Raw genomic sequence first — 20,904 nt, forward strand, 5'->3', positions numbered from 1 at the left:
CGGTCCCGGGACCTACTGCTATGGCCCATAGGCCATAGCAGTAGGTCGTGACCCCGGTCCCCGGACCGGTGGAGCCGTGGTCAGAACATTGAAGTGGGGCAGTAAACAGCCATATAGCCTCCAGCCATATACTGTATATGGCTGAAGGCTGTATGTCTGTGGGGGAACTGTACTGCACCTAATGTGGGGAACTATACTGCACCTAATGTGGGGAACTATACTGCACCTAATGTGGGGGAACTATACTGCACCTAATGTGGGGGAACTATACTACACCTAATGTGGGGGAACTGTACTGCCAACCTAATTCGGGGAACTATACTGCCAACCTAATGCGTGGGAACTGTACTGCACCTATTGCGGCGGAACTATACTGCACCTAATGTGGGGGAACTATACTACACCTAATGTGGGGGAACTGTACTGCCAACCTAATTCGGGGAACTATACTGCCAACCTAATGCGTGGGAACTGTACTGCACCTATTGCGGCGGAACTATACTGCACCTAATGTGGGGGAACTATACTACACCTAATGTGGGGGAACTATACTGCCAACCTAATTCGGGGAACTATACTGCCAACCTAATGCGGGGGAACTGTACTGCACCTAATGCGGCAGAACTATACTGCACCTAATGTGGGGGAACTATACTTCACCTAATGTGAGGGAACTGTCGGGGGGGGGGGGCACCATAATGAAGTGCTCAGTCTTCCAGGCAGCCTTAATCCTGCCCTGCTGATTACATCTGTTATGGGAACTGTCCAGAGTAGACGCAAATCCCCATAGCAAACCTCTTCTACTCTGTGCAGTTCCCGAGACAAGCAGAGATGTCAGCAGAGAGAACTGTTGCCAGACAGAAAAGAACAACTGAACTTCAGCAGCTGATAATTATTGGAAGGATTAAGATGTTTTAATAGAAGTAATTTACAAATCAGTTTAGCTTTCTGGAGCCAGTTGATATAAAACATTTTTTTTTCCTGGAATACCCCTTTATGAACTGTTACGTCACTTGATCGCTCTCGCTCTTCCATTTAATGTTAAGTGACCTAGTAGCCCCATAGTAAGTTCAGCTGAGCAAATATCTGTTCACATACACTGTAAACTTTGTATGGTCAGAGACTGTAGTCTTTATAAACAGTTTCTAGAATTATATAAAAGTGAGAAATAAATAGAATATTTTCATGAGGTCCTCGCCAACAAACTTCTTGGAGAAATGTTCTACATATTGTAGTCTGTTGTGTTTCTTGATGTCATCAGAGGTTATGTTTTGTACATAGAATATAGTGGGGACAAGACAAGTGTTATGTAGATAGATAAAATGAATGAATTATCACTGTATGTATGCATTTAGGAGGTTGTACAGTCTTTTGTCCCATGACTGTATAAGGCCTCCTTCACATACATCAGTTGTCCGGCAGTGTTTCCCTTTCGTGTGCACAGGAGGGAAACTGATACTAGAACGGATCCCAATCATTTAAATGGGACAGTTTACATTCATTATTGCATTATTTCATTATTGTGTCTGTGCATGCATTGGAAGCTTTAAATGGGCACTATTTAGAAAAAAAACGCTTCACTTATCGTAAAGACGTGTCAAAAGTTTTGGTCTGTCGTGGTCTGAGTGTTTTGACAGATCGAGCCCAGGGAAGTGTGTGCTAAGCGCATTATTTCCTGACCCCGTCCCATTATGTAATATTTTGGTACCAACTCTATTGCAGGAAAAGAGGCACTCAACGCCACGCTTCTTTTTCCCCACTCATTCTAGTAATTGGTCAGGGTGTTAACACTCAGACCACAACAGATCAAAACTTTTTTGATGTCTCACTTGTTTTGTGCAGTGGAGACGGGACCTAGCAGGGATGCAGGCCTTTATTGCACAAAACCGACGATTAACATATTAGATAACTGGTCTTTCTCCTAAACCGAACTCCAGATCTGAATAAGTTATACATCATTTTAATTCAGTTTACCTACACTATGACCCTGTTTATTAGTTTTAGTGCAGTTGAACCGACTGTCAGTTTCCCTTTAAGAGTTTCATGGTTAAATAAATAAATATCTGTTTATTAAAAAACCTAAAGATTATTTGGGATCTGACAGACCAATTTAACCCTTTCTGTACCTGGTTGGCCATTTATTTGTAGCCAGATGCAGCTTCCTCCAGCACTAATAGATTATTGCTAGAAGGGTTATAAAAGCTGCACCTGGGACATTCATCATATTTTTTTAATAGGAATTGTTTTTGTGACTAATAATAATTTCTTCCATGGTCATTGCGTGTGCTTTATTGTGCTGTTCAGGAACACTCAGCAAGTATCACATTCACAAGCTGTGCCGTGTTCCAAGTACTGACATCAAATACCACTGGTATTGTCTGTCTATAAGCAAATCTCATTATCTCAATGTACTTCCTACTTGCATGCTCCAGTAACATTTGCACTCTTTAAAGGGGTACTCCCCTGGAAAAAAAAATAGCAAATCAACTGGTACCAGAAAGTCAAACAGATTTGTAAATTACTTCTATTTAAAAAATCTTAATCCTTCCAGTACTTATCAGCTGCTGTATGCTCCAGTACAGTGCTCTCAGCTGACACCTTTGTCCATGCCAGGAATTGTCCGGGGCAGGATAGATTTGCTATGGGGATTTGCTCCTACTCTGGACAGTTCCTAAAATGGACAGAGGTGTCAGCAGAGAGCACTGTGGTCAGACAGAAAGGAAATTCAAAGAGAAAAGAACTTCCTCTGGAACATACAGAGGCTGATAAGTACTGGAAGGATTAAGATTTTTAAATAAATGTTTTCTAGTGGAATACCCCTTTAAATTCACATTGCTGATCACCATGATACAGAAAATAGGCCAGCAGATCAGCCCTTACATTAAAACCACTTACTTATTTTATATAAGACCTCTCTGTGTAGCTAAAACTGCTCTGACCCACCAAGACATTGACTATGCAAGACATCTGAAGGGGTTTTATGCCAAATAATAGAAATAGAGAATAGCATATCATAACATTATGGACCTGGCCTGCAACAATATTTAGGTAGGTAGTAAAGTAACATGTACATGAATGCCAGGTCTTGAGGTTTCGCAGCAGAATTATGCCCATTGCAGGTGCTTTCAGGGTTAAACAGATGTCATTATGGGCACTCTTATGCTTACTCTACGTAGCCTCATACACAGCAAGCTTTTATTCTCTTTGTTATTTGACACCTTTTTTATTTTAGCCAGCATTAATTTTTTCAGCAATTTGAGCTACAGTAGCTATTCTTTGGATCAGCCCAGACAGGCTAGTTTTCATCTGTGGGCCTTATGTGACCATAGCCCTGTTGCTGGCTTTCCGGTGTTCCTTCCAGGTACCACATGACCTGCCGATTTGGATACCCAGTGGTCTAGGCATCCTTAAACTTGCTCATTTTTCCTACTGCTAAGTTCCAACAAATCAACTTGAAGAACCAACCTCTTGCTGCATCATACATCCCATCCCTTGTTAGGTGACTTTTGACACAACATAAAACATTTTTGCTTTACCTGTCAGTGGTTTTAGTGTTATATTTAATCTCTCTATATTGAAACTGTATAAACTTTCCCTATGTGCTTACGGCCTTTGATAATATTTTCCCTATAAATAGGCATTCAGACTTTACTTAATACTACTAAATGTGTAGTGTGGTGTCTGCATGTTTTTTTTTTTCCCAGTAAAGAAAGGGAAATAAGCCAATACCAGACCAGAGGGGTTTGCCAACAGGGTATCTCCAATGGTAATAAAATGATGGGGCGCATTAAAATCCATCATACTAAAACCTTCTTTCTCTTGTGACATTGGCTAGTGGACATAGCCTGGTTATATCAATATACCAAATCTCAAAAATAGAAACAGCTGGTCGGCACTGCCTTGCTTTTACTCCTCCTGCTGGAGGCTTAGCGTGTCTCGGGGAGTCATGATGTCAGCAGGGAGCTCTGTGTTCCAAAAAGAAAAGAATTTCCTCTGTAGTATTCAGCAGCTAATAAGTACTGGAAGGATTAAGATTTTTTAATAGAAGTAATTTACAAATCTGTTTCCTTTCTGGCACCAGTTGATTAAAAAAAAAGTTTTCCACTGGAGTACCCCTTTAAGATGGAATAATGATAAGAATTTCCTACCCGGTGAGTGCTGCTGTTTATTTTCCCTATGGACTATATTTGAAGTTTTCTGCATACTCTAACTGTTGAGCACAACCGGTTCTTATTTTCCCCGAGACATGCTAAGCCTCCAGCAGGAGGAGTATAAGCAGGGCAGTGCTGACCAGCTGTTTCTATTTTTTGAGAACCCCTTTAAGGTGCATGTTACATTCAGCGTCTATATCCATCCGGACTAAGACGCCAGTGCATTCACTTGATGCAGGTAACAGTTGTTTCACGTGTTTGCACGCTTCAACTGACCTCGGACCCTAGGAAGGATCTGTACTTGTCTTGGGGCTAAATGGCTATGCTGTGAGATTACCATAATACTGTGGCTAGCTTTTAGTGAACTGGTATTTCCTTTTTGAGTTTTCTTCTTTGCCTACAGATCCCACAATTCCATTTTCCTCCCTGCCACACATTAGCCACCCTACCCATTGAAACATAAATGAGCTGCATCCATTCAAAAGACCTGTGGTTTTCAATCAGGGTGCCTCCAGCTGTTGCATTAGTTGCAGATTGATCTCTCTCCCACCAAACAATCACTTCCCCCATTGAAGCAGACAGGCTCCCTGTCATCAGCTGACTAGTGAGTCCATTGTCGGTCGCATTGCAACCTGGAAGACGTCAGTCATTTTGTATGCTGTTAAAAATAAATATATTATGAACTACACTTAATTTACAGCCCCTGTAGCATATTCAAGTAAAAAAAAAAAATCCCCTTTAATGTGGGGCCAGTTGTGCTTTGTAATACTCATTTTACCAAAAAAAGCTTAGTTGAAACAATAACAAATGGTTATATCTGTACCATTTTTCTTTAGATGGGACTTTGTGATTACATTTTATTCATTTATTTCTGGTCTATATTATGACCAAAAATCTGCAATTCTGGCTTTTGGTATTTTTTTTTGTTAACACTATTTACTTTGAGCTCCATACCAAATAGGTTTAATATTTATTTATTTTTGTTTACATTTTTTTATTAACTGGTGGGGAGAGGCTACAATTTTATAGAGTTGGTGCTTATTTAGATGCTCTAAACATATAAAAATATAAATATATATTTAGAAGTTTTTAGCAGTAATCAGTCTTATTGGTAACCTGCTTATCCAGCCTGCCTGAGGCAGACTTTTAAACAAGATCAGCGGCACAGGGGTAAGGAGAAGCCCTCCTTCCGCCATTTTTTATTTTTTTCAAATTAACTGGTGTCAGAAAGATATAAACAGATTTGTAAATTACATCTATTAAAAATATCTTAATCCTTCCAGTACTTATCAGCTGCTGTATGCTCCAGTGGAAGTTGAGTGTTTCTTTTCAGTCTGAATTCAAATAGAGAAAACAGACATGGTCGCACATCCACAACATGCACAATGATCTAATGCTTCTCAGCAACATTTATTAAAATAAAAGGTCGTTAGTGTACTTTATGATCATCAAGTACAAGCCCACTAGCCACGTCACGGCAACCTGTAAGTAGTGGGACCCTAGCATTAAATGGTGTAGCACTGGGCAGCGACCACCACCGCCACAGCACCAGTGCCCATAGGGGGAACGACCTGACCAAAAATCTGCAATTCTGGCTTTTGGTAAATTTTTTTGTTAACACTATCTACTTTGTGCTGAGACATGCCCTCCATACCAAATAGGTTTAATATTTATTTATTTTTGTTTACATTTTTTATTAACTGGTGGGGGGGGGGCTAAATTTTTGATAGAGTGGGTGCTTATTTAGATGCTCTAAACATATAAAAATATGAATATATATTTCAAAGTTTTTAGCAGTAATGAGTCTTATTGGCAACCTGCTTATCCAGCTTGCCTGAGGCAGACTTTTAAAGAAGATCAGCGGCACAGAGGTAAGGGAAAGCCCTCCTGCCGCCTTTTTAAAGGGGTACTCCGGTGGAAAACACATTTTTTTTTTCTAATAAACTGGTGTCAAAAAGTTAAACAGATTTGTAAATTACTTCTATAAAAAATATCTTAATCCTTCCAGCTGCTGTATACTCTAGTGGAAGTTGAGTGTTTCTTTTCAGTCTGACCACAGTGCTCTCTGCTGACACCTCTGTCCATGTCAGGAACTGTCTGGAGCAGGATAGGTTTGCTATGGGGATTTGCTCCTACGCTGGACAGTTCCTGACACAGACAGAGGTGTCAGCAGAGAGCTCTGTGGTCAGACAGGAAAGAAAAACTCAACTTCCTCTGGAGCATACTGCAGCTGATGAGTACTGGAAGGATTATGATTTTTTTAATAACAGTAATTTACAAATATGTAACTTTCTGGAACCAGTTGATATGAAAAAAAAATAAATGTTTTCACCGGAGTATCCCAAACTCCCTACAACTGTCTTTGTAAGATTTTAAAGGGGTTCTCCACTGCCTTAACCCACTTTTGGCAGTTAGTTAGTTCTGTGGCTATATGTTATTATGGCTTTTTTCATGTTGCTAACGGTTCTGTATGTCGTGCTTTACTTACCTTTTTTCCAGACCCGGAAGCTGGTTTCTTCATTTGCTTCCTGCCTTGCCTCGACCACTTTGTTTCTTTTCTTCTGCCGCCATCTTGCCATCGGGAAGTCACCGTGGAGGGTGGTGTGTTGGAGGCTGGCCTGCCCCTCACTCCGTACGACGGAATCCTCGGTCGTCATCAGCGCGCACCCTCCTTACTTTCAGCTTCTTCTAAGCTGAATGCGGATTGGGCTGCATTCGGCGAATCGGATGCCGTGATGGGCGCATGCGCAGTTGGTCCTCGCTCCGGAGGATCATCTGCGCATGTGCCATAGTGATGTCAGCATCGGGCCTGACGCGCTGGGGGTTTGTTAACCCTAAAATGGCCAGAGCTGAGTTCCGGAGCGCTTCCGGGTCTGGAAAAAAGGGAAGTAAAACACCACATACAGAACCGTTAGCAACATGAAAAAAAGCCATAATAACATATAGCCACAGAGCTAACTAACTGCCAAAAGTAGGTTAAGGCAGTGGAGAACTCCTTTAAATGGTGCAATCAGCTTTGATCTTTGTATCTAAAGGGTTAATGTTGATATCAGCTGTTACTTACATACATGAAGCACTTTTACCCACTAAGCATGCACAGAGCATACTTGTAAGCCCTGTACCATAAACATAAGAACAAAAGACTTATAGTGTAGCTCCCACCAAGTACTATATCATCTAATATGTCCCTACCTAGTAGTAATCTAGCCCTAACCCCCTACCTGGCTTCAAAATGTTTTTAAATCGCTTTAATAGAGCAGATTTAGTGCTTCTAAATCTGCTCTATAAAGCAGGGCAGGAAGCAGCGCTTTCCAACAGGCGCGACGTCACTGATGCCTTGCAGGGCACTTGCTTCCGCCCTCACATCGTCTATGCATGAGTGTTCTTTTTCTAATAGGGTGCCTCCAGCTGTTTCCCAACTACAACTCCCAGCATGCCATGATTGCCATTAGCTGTCAGGCCATGCTGAGAATTGTAGTTGTGAAACAGCTGGAGGTACCCTATTAGATAAATAACCCTCATGCCAGATGTATATCACATATATATTTATCAGACTTACCCATCCTGAGGATCAGCGCAGCAATGAATGCGCGTGCTACCTCCGGACAGGGTAATGGGGGGCGGGGCCGCGCGCGCGAGGCCAGTGGAGCTGGCAAATGCGCGCAGCCCCAGCTATCAGCGTGCTCGCTTTCGCCTGTTTGATTGACAGGCGAGAGCGTGCACCGCAGTGACTGAATTTCGACTCGTTGCCAGGCTTAAATGAGTCGAAATTCTGTAGTGACGTCACTGCCGAATGCATTCGGCCACTAGGAGGGCGACCCCTAGTGGCCTAATTTAAAAGTGATTTTAAACTAGTTTAAAATCACTTTTTTTTAAATTAAAGTATATTAGAGATATGTTGTAGTACTTAAGTACTACAACATATAAATTTTTTTATATCATGACAGTGCCCATTTAAGGGGGGTCCTGTTGACTTTTATGGGAAAGTGTTTTTTGTTTGTATTTTTAGACATGCTCTCTGACCTGTGCAGGGGTCATTGAGCAGGAAGCGAAGGAGTTGAGATGTGTCCTTCACCTAACCACCTATAGAGAATGGCCTGATCCTTACTTATTTGTGTACTGGTTTCACTTTACACTGTAATCCTGTCTTTAAGGAGAAGGAGAAGACCATTGAAAAGTTTATTCTACAGTACAGGAAGTCTCAGCTTATTATTAGACCTAGTGGACGGAATGAAAACTGCAAAAAAAAAAATTCTAAACAGTTTTTATTTTCGGTTAAATATTTTGTACAATTATCATGGGGGCAGCCATCTTTACAGCTAGAAAATTGAAGAAAAAAAATCCCGACACTCGCTACGGATGAATGAATTCTTTGTCTCTTTTATTGCATACGGCAAATGTAACAAATAACGCAGCACGCGTTCCGGCTACTGTCTTTTTCATCTGCACATTGAAACTAATTATAGGGGCTCTTTTTATACATGTCATAAGCACACAATTATTACATCATTAGTAACCATGACAACAGAGTAAATAATAACAAAAAAGCACATGGTAGTTTCTTGACAGAAGATCAGTTGTACATCAGAGATCAGGTTGGTCTCTAAACAAAAAAGTTGAAATAATCAATAAGATTTAGTTTCAATGTGCAGTTGAAAAAGGCAGTAGCCGGAACGCGTGCTGCATTATTTGTTACATTTGCCTTATGCAATAAAAGAGACAAAGAATTCATTCATCCATATCGAGTGCTGGGATTTTTTTCCAATTTTCTATTATCGACTATCCACGAGCACCGGACTTTATATTACAGTGCCGACCATCTTCTACTTGGATCTTTACAGCTAGCACCATCGACATAGGCAACAGTAGTCTGGACTTGGCCCCTTGACATGAATGGCAAAGGTTACTGGGTATGCTCTGTGACCTAAGCAAGGGTCATTCCACAGGGAGGGGAAGGCTGAGCTGTGAACATCATTATATCTATATAATGGTGTCACCTTTCACTGTATTAGTGTCTGTGATTTAAAAAAAAAACACTACTGGAAAGTGATCAGCTTCGGTTTAGGCTTAGTGGTTAGAATGAAAACTGCACAATTTCAGGATTATTTTAATTATTTTAGAACATAAATAGTTATGCACATGAGGTGAATGTGTTACTTTTTATTTTCATTGTATTCCTGCTGCTCTGTTCGTGTTTTTTTTTATACATGTTTTGTTGCACACCTTGAAAAACTTTCAATATAAAAAAGAATATTAATAGTAACATAGAAAATAATTAATATCACCAAAAATTTCAAATTTTTTTTTTAAATAAAAACTTTATTTAAACACTAGGTCATTTTCCAATGACACATTCCCTTTAGAACTGTACCAGATTTTTCATGTGACAAATCCAAATGACCTCTGACACCCCCTTTCGAATAATAGGGTTCAGTTGAGGTATCATTTTAAGCGCAAGTATAGACCAACATGCGTCAACATTTTTAATGTTAAAAGTGAATGAACCCCTAATAGAGGCTCCAAACGGCAATGGGCCAGCATGTCTGAGTTATATTTATTCTTATTGCAAAAGTGAAATTGCTTTGTGAATTCCGTTAGGAACCTCCACATGTACTTCATCTACTTATTCAAAGAAATTGAAAGTTGTGGGAATCTCCACGTTTTCACTACTTCAGGACATGGAAAGTATTGCATCATTGTAATCTCTAGCCTCCCACACACAAAATGCTTATGTGAGTACATGAATTTCATATTTACAGGTTGTATGCAGATGTTCTTACTTCCTGGATTGTTTCGTATAATAGAGACGTTTATAGTGTAATGGTGGTTTCTACCTCGGGTTGGTTAGATCACGCTCAGAAACCACTTCCTCTAGGCTTTTACTGGGTGCAAGAATTTTGTATCTTACAGCAGCTCTTTTTACTTATTTTGTAGCTTGAATTACTGAATAAGGTTAATCCTCTTTTAGTAATGGAAGCTTATGGGTCTGTCTGTACTGTTTCTACACTTAAAGCGTAACCGTCAGATCAAACAAAAAAACATGTTTTTAATATATCACTCAGTACCTAATCCTGACCATGTACATCTAATTTTTTTTAATTTTTTTATTACACTTTTAATTTAGCTCACTAGTCTGAATTCTTCTCAAAGGGAGGGGGCGTGGCCTCACTGTGCAAGTCTCCGCCCCCTTCCTCAGTATGCTGTCTGCTTACATCTCCCCAAACATTAGCAAAATTACAGCTCCCAGCACTGACGGTAGCGCATCAATATACAAGGGTAGGTGTCGGCATGATAATGACACACTCAAGGTGTGCAAACACTATATACGTCAAACACACCATGAAAGGCGGCGCTACATACACATGAGTTAGAATAAGCAGGCAAAATACAGGCTAGAAGGAAGGAACAACGTTATGGTAAACAAGTTAGGCCATGCACCCTCACACCTGATACCTCATCTCACCCCAGGGGTACGCCCTTGTGTCCTTGTACTTGAAGACTGAGGGTGTATTCTATTAGCAGCACATAGTGCCAGCAGACATCTGCTGGCACTATGCGCTGCTAATAGAAATACTTTTCATTCTTAGCGCTGCAGGGGTATATGTATATAGAATCACTGGGGGGGCGGGCAGACATATAGCGTTATCTGCCCCCCACAGCACTGCTATATACATATGCCAGCGCTGCGCTATGAATGAAAAGTATTTCTATCAGCAGCATCAGGCCGGCCAATGCTGCTGCTAGAATGCTTTTCATTCATAGCGCAGCGGTGACATATGTATATAGATGGCTGCGCTGCGAGGGTACATTATACATGCGCTGCGGGGGGTATATATATATATATATATATATATATATATATATATATAAATGCGCTGCAGGGGGCATATTATAAATGCACTGGGGGGCTAGATACATAGGCTATATGTCTGCCCCCCCCCCGCAACGCTATATATCTTGCCCCCCAAAGCACTTTTAATATAGATATGGCCCCCCTGCTACTCACAATGTTCATTTTTAAATCTCCCACTGAGAGCCCTGATTGGCTCATCGGTACCAACCATTCAGGGCTCCCCACGGGGAATTTAAAAATGAAAGTTAAAACACTCTATACATCGCAGGGTTGCGGAGCATGTTGCCCACTCCGCTGCTTAATAACTTCTGATCGCATCAGGTCTCAGAAGTGAAACCCGGTGCGATCAATCCCTCAGCCCCTGTATCACAAGCCCCATCATGGAACAGACTCTGTTCCATGTTGGGGGTAGTAGTAAAAACACTAATGCAGCCTCCCCAGCTGTCTGCAGACTCCCGCAGCCTTGGAATTACTACTCCCATCATGGGAACAAGTCTTTTCCAAGTCTGTTGTAGTCCCACAGCACTGCAGGAGTCTATAAAAAAAATAAATAAACAATCCCATTCAAGTCTATTTGATTTTTTTAACGGCCGTTTAACAAGGGTTTTCTGATGGCCATTTGTAATGGATGTATTTTTATGAAAGCAGCCTAATACATAGTGCAGACTTATACTAGACAGTCTAAAGATGCACCTGGTTTTCAAAAAGCATGAGTCTCTATTATAAATCTGGTGCCTTTTGTAAAGTGCCTAGTTTATAAAGATTTTCTCATCTGCCTTTTTCAGCTTATAGCAGAGCAAAGCCTTCTGTGTCCTGTTTTCAGGAGGGAGGACTTTTGCTCTGTAATTAACACTAAGGGGAAATGTCCAATTTGGGCCCAAAGTGTCAATATTTTGTGTGGTCACCATTATTTTCCACTGAGTTCATCATAGCTTCACAGGTTGCCACTGGAGTCGTCTTCTACTTTTCCATGATATTATGAAGAAGGTGGATGTTAGAGACCTTGTGCACCCCCACCTTCTGTTTGAGGATGCCCCACAGATGGTCAATAGGGTTTAGGTCTTGAACCATGCTTGGCCTGTCCATCATGTTTACTCGCAGCTTAGGGGGTGCACTCACTTTTGTTGCTAAGGTTTAGACTGTAATGGTTGTGTGTTGAGTTATTTTGAGGGGACACAACATTAAACACTATAGTTATACAGGCTGTGCACTTATTACTTTACATTGTAGTAGAGTGTAATTTCTTCAGTGTTGTCACATAAAAAGATATATACTTTTGTTATACACCTCTCACATTTTTGTAAATATTTTATTGTAAATTTACCTGCCCCAACATTTAAAATCTGATTATGGAGATGGGAATACCCCTTTAAGTTTACTTAGTCTAGCAGTGCTATATATGGAAACCGTGTGTCGGTACACATACACTACAGAGCCACAAGGCCTAAGAGCCATTAGTTAGAAAAAGTTTACTAGGGATAACCAACAGTAGGACACATGAAGTATTTTTATACATATATATTTTCATCTTGAAGGGGTTTGGACAAACTTTGACTTACCTTCCACCACTCCCTCGTTGCCCTGTTGTGGTCTTCTTTGTGGTTGCCGTTGGTGTATGTATCGCATTGTGGCTCAGTTAATCGCTGGCCACGGCGATTTCTTGCCTCAACAAGCAATAGGCTGACCTGCAGAGTGCCGAGGCTCAATACGATACCGGGACATCGAAGGAGCAGAGGCAGGTAAGGCTAAGTTTTTTTGTTTTCTATGCCGGCAGCTTGGTGATAATGTTAAAAAAAAATTCTACAGCGATGTGTCCCTTTTAACTCTTAAATTTTGTTATAGTTCACAAAAAGCCCTTATTATTGCAATTATACTATGTTATAGTCTCTAAACAATGATTACTATTTCTTCATAGTTATAAATGTACAGAATTGTGCTCTTTACTTATGTTTACAATGTCTTTATTTTATTGAATGTATAGGCCAGTCATGCAATGTGTTTATTCAATGAAAATGTCTTTGGGAAATAATTTGGTGTCTTGTGACTTTATGTAAAGAGAGTCACCAAAAGCTATTTATAGGAGGACCAAGATAACACCATTGTATGTGGCCAACGGCATGACATTTCTACTGGTAAGAGACTTCTCTTCTCCTCTGTCTACATAGTGCCATAAACACCTGAGTCATGTTTGACATTTCGGTTGCTAGGGATAGGTTGCCTAACAATAGTTTCTAAGGTCTTAGCCTCCCTAGCAATGTGTCTGTCTGTGTTCTTAGAATTACTTACAGCTAAAATTGTATGCTATGCTGTAGGCAGGTATAGGATAACTGATCATTCATAAAAATAGTTGTCAATCATTTTCGCAATCGTTTAGTTGTTCCGCCAATTTCTACAGTTCACATATACCTAGTGATTATTACTATGCATATATGCAAATGCCGTTCCCGGCAGCCTGTGTAGTGAAGAGTGAGCCCAGCACACACAAGTTTCTGCTTCCTGCAGCTCTTCTTTGCAACTCTTGTTAATCCCTGGCTGTCAGGCTCAATGTAAATCCTGGTGGGACTCTCAATAGTTGACGACCTGTTGGAAGTGTAAGATCATGTGTGCTGGGCCCCTTCTTCACTATACAGGCTGCTGGGGGCATGTAGAATGCAACTGGACCACCAGGGAATGTGCCTGGGAATGTTCTTTCTTTATAAGGTCAATTTCCCCCTCCCTTTTTTTTTTTTACCTGTGGCCACAGGTTAAAAAAAAAAAAGGGAGGGGGAAATTGACCTTATAAAGAAAGAAGAAATATAATTATGTTTAACAAAAAAAATATTATTATTCATGCATAATGCATAGTGTTACTGGAGCAATAACCTGACAGCTCGACACAGTAATTCATTGTTGGAACTCCTCCACATGGTGCAGAAAGTGACTATATAAGCCCCCTGGGAGGGTTTCCCTTTTGCTTTACTTATTTCTATAACAAATTGTGTGGGCCTGGGTCTTTAGACTTGTACATTTCTATGTTTTGCAGTTGTCTCTGTATGTCTATAGTAACCTGACGAACCCCATTATAAGTCTATGGGGTTTGTCATTTGGCAGACAAGACACTGGGTTTTCCATCAGTTGAACCCATTACAGCATTTTGAACAGAGCCTAACTGCTTGTCTACCGCTAGTCTATTAACTGTAGACAACAAGACATAGCTCTGCTAAGCTGCATCCCATACCAAGTGACTTAATAAAGATGTAGATTTAATTTTAAAAAAAAATTCTGAGGGTGGGGGTTTGTGTGTGGTGGGGAGTCGGGAATGACTACGATTTAGGACGCGCAGCAAATCAGGCAGATAGGTTAGACAGGGGTCATAACATAGTGGTGTGTGGAGAAGAGTCCTGTAGGGGGGAGATTAAGAGCAGTGGGTAAGGACAGCCATGTGTTACAATCCATTTGTGAAACAAATGTACCCACAAGAACTCAATAAATCACTTTACTGATACTGAATGTGTAAAACATAATGGCAACTAAAAGTGTATGTTCACATGTCAGATGTCTAGCAAGCACATTGGGGGAGCTTGAGGCCTTGATACTGGAGGAACACATTGATGTAGTTGGTTTCACTGATACATGGCTAAACTTCTCACAAGACTGGGCTGTCAATTTACACTGTTTCCAATGGATAGGGTGAACAGGAATAGAGAGGGGGAATGTCTATGTTGAAAGTGGTATGAAAGTCAGATAATAGACAATAGTGGGTAGAATTACAAAAAACATGTAAACTCTAAAAGGTTCTCTCTACAGAACTGGCCGTGCATGTCACTGTCACTACATTAATAGCAGAACCAGCATTTTTAGTCCTTCCTTACCAGGCAGGGGTCCTAGCAGTCTACAACAACACCACAACCACCACCCCTTTAACTACTAGCTTTGCCATAACCTGTAAGAGAAAGCATCATTTCTTACAATAATACCCCTTTAAGTATAAAGGAATATCTTTGTCCTTTTATACTAAGTTTAATGTTTTGAAACATTCAAGTGTGACACAAGAAATTTGGGAAGGGGGAAAAAATTCACAGCTGTTTTATACATCTTCATATAGTAAATTCTTTTTATATAGGTTGTATATTTTCCTTTTAAAAACAAGAAAAGAACTGTTGTGTCTACTAGCATGCCACAAAATCTAAAAACCTGCCTTGTTCTACCAATTTAGGAATAACGATTTGCAGCTATAAATCTGCTAAGCAAATAAGTCCTCTAATTGGACACTGGTAATAAAGAATACCTTTCAAAATATGTAATTTGGCACTGGAATATCTCTGTTCTGTTACTTAGCAGGATCTTCTTGCAGTTCGTCAGTATACTGCTTTATCTGCTCAGGTCATCTTGTACCAACACAGACACACAAAAATGTTCAGCTAATATCTCTCTTTAGTTAATCATGTCAAATCTGGGTTTAGGTTCCTTTCAGGGCAGAAAAGATACTCACAAGTAGTCAAAATGCCCCCCAAAATTCCCCATGCTCCCTAACTAGAACCTCACTGTTGACAGTTGAGAAGTAATGTCTTTATTTTAGTGTTTTGTGCATTATTTTGTGGGAATTAGACATATATTTGCATGTAGTCAGTTCATGTGTGTGCCTATTTATTGTGCATTGTAGATGCTTGACATTGCGCGGGAACAAGCTTTTGATTTATTAGTTTGTTTTTTGCTCAGGAAGAACTGCTGGTATATCTTTTCCTTTAGCTCTGTGTTGTGTTTTGTAGTCAGTTTGAGGTGTGTCCCTGTCAAAGTTGACATTCTCATTATAAGGACCACCTAATTTTGTTATTTAGTCAAATATGTCTAGTAGTGATAACAGTAATGGCACAACTAAGAGCTATAAAAAAAAAAAATGTTTTTTTGTTTTTCTTTGCCTTCTTAAAGTCTAACTTTTTTAGGTTTTATCCACAGAGCCATATTAGGGCATTTTTTTTTTTTTGGGGGGGGGATCAATTTTATTTTCAAACACCCTTTATTTTACCATAATATACTATGTTATCCTTATTCATCAGGTCAGTATGATTACAGTGTTCCGTAATTTGTATAGTGCTTGTTTTATTTCTTTTTAAAAACTAGAAATCACACTGAGGGACATTTATCAATCTTTGCTTATGTATTCTTTTTTTAGTAATTTTTTCCTTACTTTTTTTTTGCTTATGTGTGACTTATTTATCAACTGGTTTCAGCCTGTTGATAATTTTCTTTCACGTAAGCAATTTTTTCCTTTTTTACTTTGGTAGTAGCTTTTTCTGCTCCATGTTTGAGCTGGAGTAAATTTTGTAAATTTTTAACCCTGTTGCGACTTTTTTTGCGCAGTTGCGACTGTCGCAGTTAATAAATACCTGACTACCTGTAGTCCATTTTAAAATTACTACGTAGTAAATTTTTGGAAAACTTGCTTTTCTCGCTTTCCAGTCAAAATGTCGCACGAAAAATCGTGTAGTCGCAGTGGCGACAATTTTGCGACAATTATAGTAAAGAAAACCTGGCTAAACCCGTTGATAAATGTCCATAACTATTCTTAACCCCTAAAACTTAAAGGGGTACACTGGTGGAAAACACATTTTTTCATATCAACTAGCTTCAGAAAGTTAAAGAGATTTGTAAATTACTTTTATTAAAAAAATCTTAATCCTTCCAGTACTTATCTGCTGTATACCACAGAGGAAGTTGAGTTGCTATTTTCTGTCTGACCACAGTGCTCTCTGCTGACACCTCTGTCTGTAAGTAGGAGCAAATCCCCATAGCAAACCTATCCTGCTCTGGACAGTTCCTGACATGGACTGTCAGCAGAGAGCACTGTGGTCAGACAGAAAATAACTATACAACTTCCTCTGTAGTATACAGCAGCTGATAAGTACTGGAATTAAGATTTTTTTTTAAATAGAAGCAATTTACAAATCTGTTTAACTTTCTGGCACCGTTTGATTTGAAAATGTATTTTTCCACCGGAGTACCCCTTTAATTCAGTTTTTTTTTGCACCAGAAACTGGAGGTTTTATTGGTTGCCATTTTGGTGTCCCATAACAAAGGCATGATTAGCTTGGGAACAATGGCACCTACTCTTCTGTGTGAGTGGTTTTATAGGGTTAAAGAGTACCTGTCATATCGGTCCAATGATCAGGTGACATATTTCCGAAAGTCCTGTAGAATTGCTTGAGAACTTCGTGAATACATCTTGTGATTGCGGAAGTCTCAGACTATGAGATTACCTGAAAAGTTTAAACATATCCTGCCATGGGACCATCATGAAATGTGCTTTTTAACCCCTTAAAGACCAAGCCCATTTTGACCTTAAAGGGGTATTCCAGGCAAAAACTTTTTTATATATATCAACTGGCTCCGGAAAGTTAAACAGATTTGTAAATTACTTCTATTAAAAGATCTTAATCCTTCCAATAGTTATTAGCTTCTGACGTTTTCTGTCTAACTGCTCAATGATGATGTCACGTCCCAGGAGCTGTGCATGATGGGAGAATATCCCTTGCATGATGGGAAAATATCCCCATAGGAACTGCACAGCTCCCGGGACGCGAGTCATCAGAGAGCAGTTAGACAGAAAACAGCAACTCAACTTCAGAAGCTAATAACTATTGGAAGGATTAAGATTTTTTAATAGAAGTAATTTACAAATCTGTTTAACTTTCCGGAGCCAGTTGATATCTAAAAAAAAGGTTTTGCCTGGAATACCCCTTTAAGGACCAGAGCATTTTTTGCACATCTGACCAATGTTACTTTCAGCATTAATAACTCTGGGATGCTTTTACTTACGAATTTGATTCAGAGATAGTTTTTTCGTGACATATTCTACTTTATCATAGTGGTAAATTTTCGTGGATACTTCAAAATTAGAAAATTTTTCATTTTTCTAACTTTTAAGCTCTCTGTTTGTGAGGAAAATTGACGTACCAAAATAAATTATATATTGATTCACATATACAATATGTATACTTTATGTTTGCATCATAAAGATGACATGTTTTTACTTTAGGAAGACATCAGAGGGCTTCAAAGTTCAGCAGCAATTTTCCAATTTTTCACAACATTTTCAAAATCAAAATTTTTCAGGGACCAGTTCTGTTTTGAAGTGGAGTTGAGGGGTCTTCGTATTAGAAATACCCCCTAAATGACCCCATTATAAAAAAATGCACCCCTCAAAGTATACAAAATGATATGTTTGTAACCCTTTGGGTGTTTCACTAGAATAGCAGCAAAGTGAAAATTCAAAATCTCCATTTTTACACCAACATGTTCTTGTAGATCCAGTTTTTGATTTTTTACAAGGGATAAACAGAGAAAATGCCCCCCAAAATGTGTACCCCAATTTCTCTGGTGTAAGGAAATACCTCATATGTGAATGTAAAGTGCTCTGTGGGTGCACTAGAGGGCTCAGAAGTGAAGGAGCGACAATGGGATTTTGGAGAGTGAATTTTGCTGAAATGGTTTTTAAGGGGGCATATTGCATTTAGGAAGCCCCTATGGTTCCATAACAACAACAAAAAAACACAAGGCATACTATTTTGGAAACTACACCCCTCAAGGCACCCCTATGGGGGCTATAACACTGTGAAAAAAAAGTGTTAATAAATGTGATTTAACCCCTTCCCTAATAAAAGTTTGAATTTCCAGCATGCCCTTTGGCTGTCCGTGCATGCTGGGGGTTGTAGTTATGCAACAGCTGGAGGCACACTAGTTGCAAAACATTGAGAGATTGTTACCTAACTCAGTGTTTCCCAACCCGTGTGCCTCCAACTGTTGCAAAACTACAACTCCCAGCAGGCATGGTTTGTCAGTGCATTCTGGGAGTTATAGTTTTGCAACAGCTGGAGGCACAGTGGTTGGGAAACACTGAGTTAGGAAACAAACAATGTTTCCCAACCAGTGTGCCTCCAGTTGTTGCAAAACTACAACTCCCAGCATGCCCTTCGGCTGTCTGGGCATGCTGGGAGTTGTAGTTTTGCAACAACTGGAGGAGAACAGTTTGGAGACCAATGTGTAGTGGTCTCTAAACTATAGCCCTCCAGATGTTGCAAAACTTCAACTCCAAGCATGCTCAGAGTTGTAGTTCGGCAAAATCTGGAGGGCCAGATGTTACAGAACTACAACTCCCAGCATGCCTGAACTGTCTGCGCATGCTAAGACTTGTAGCTTTGCAACATCTGGAAGAGCACAGATTGGAGACCACTGCACAGTGGTCTCCAAACTGTGGCCCTCCAGATTATTGCAAAACTACAACTACCTGCAGGCTCGGACAGCCAAAGCTGTCTGGACATGCTGGGTGTTGTAGTTTTGAAACGCCTAGAAGCAGCAGTGAAGAACACTTTACAGGGATCTTCACCGCTGCCTCTGATGCCGCCACCACTGCCTCCTCCACTTACCTGCCTTCGGTCGACGGTCCCTGCTGCCTGCGCCGGTCCCGGGTATGTGCCTCCGGTCCCCCCACCACATTGGCCCCTGCTGCTCTCGGGGTCATCTTCCCCCACTCTGCCCGGATTTCTGACCTATCACCCCCCAGTCAGCTGAGACACTGTGATTGGTCCACAGCTGAGACACTGTGATTGGTCCAATCACAGTGATTGCTGACCAGGACCATTCACAGATGGTCCTTGGGTGGCTTGCAGAAGTTGTCTCCTGCCAGAAATAGCGGGACTTCTGCCTGTTAACCCGTGCGATGCCGCGCATCGCCGGGTTAACTGAATGACTTAAATAAACGTCAGGATGAGCAAACTAGCTGCATAACCTGACGTTTATATGTCATTCTGCGGGAAGGGGTTAAAGGAGTACTTCAGCGAAAAATAACTCTAGCTGATTGCGGCGTTGTGTTCTGATGGGGGCCTCCCGCGATCACTGGGACGGGACTCCGGGGCTCTCAGTGAGGAGTGCGTGTTGTCTACCGGCATGTGCTCAATTCATTCCTATGGGAGCGCTGATGATGCCCAAGAGCTTTTCGGAGCTTCCTTAAGAATGAATGGAGTGTGTGCTGACTGCAGCACGTGCTTCTCACTGAACGCAGGGTCCCGTCCCCAGCGGTCAGACACCCCCGATCAGCTAAATATCCTCTATCCTATGGATAGGGGATAAGTTAATTTTTGCCAGAGATCTTCTTTAAAGGGGTACTCCACTGGAAAACATTTTTTTTTGTAAATCAACTGGTGCCAGAAAGTTAAACAGATTTGTAAATTACTTCTATTAAAAAAAATCTTAATCCTTCCAGGACTTATCAACTGCTGTACACTACAGATGAAGTTCTTTTTGAATTTCCTTTCTGTCTGACCACAGTGCTCTCTGCTTACACCTCTGTCAATTTTAGGAACTGTCCAGAGTAGGAGCAAATCCCCATAGCAAATCTCTCCTGCTCTGGACAGTTTCTAAATGGACAGAGGTGTCAGCAGAGAGCACTGTGGTCAGACAGAAAGGAAATTGAAAAAGAAAAGAACTTCCTGTGGATCAAAACAGCAGCTGATAAGTACTGGAAGGTTTAATATTTTTTAATAGAAGTAATTTACAAATCTGTTCAACTTTCTGGCACCAGTTGATTTAAAAAATTTTTTTTGCCAGTGGAGTACCCCTTTAAGTAAACAGACAGATGCACGTTAAAATGGGACCCCCCTTTTAAGTACCTTTTACTTTTTACCTTCTAATAGCTTGCCTTTAGAATTTGCTAAACTAAATGTAAATTATTATTATTTTTAACCGCTTGCTCAATTTATTATATTTTTTGCTGCCCAGATCCTGGATTCAGATTGTTAATACTGTGGAGTATGCGTCTGCTCTTCCTGATGCTGTTAATCATTATTAGACAAGTAAAATAACACTATTCTCTAGTGAAAGAAAAGAAATGGTGCTAGTTACTAATTGTGTAAAGGCCTGATAGCA

At 40.3% G+C, this 20,904-nt stretch overlaps 1 protein-coding gene across 6 annotated transcripts in view; it reads left to right on the plus strand.

Moving 5' to 3' along the window:
* Positions 1–20,904, plus strand: part of ADCY7 (adenylate cyclase 7) — a 243,687-nt gene that overhangs the window by 74,303 nt on the left and 148,480 nt on the right. The window contains exon 2 of one of the 6 annotated variants that reach the window (XM_056526348.1): positions 12,986–13,136. The exons of the other annotated variants lie outside the window; for them this stretch is intronic. The gene's annotated coding sequence lies outside the window, so the exon portion shown is untranslated. The remainder of the gene's footprint in view (positions 1–12,985; positions 13,137–20,904) is intronic. 6 annotated transcript variants of the gene reach the window in all.

Source organism: Hyla sarda, chromosome 6, assembly GCF_029499605.1.
Source record: "Hyla sarda isolate aHylSar1 chromosome 6, aHylSar1.hap1, whole genome shotgun sequence".
Classification (NCBI taxonomy): Eukaryota; Metazoa; Chordata; class Amphibia; order Anura; family Hylidae; genus Hyla; species Hyla sarda.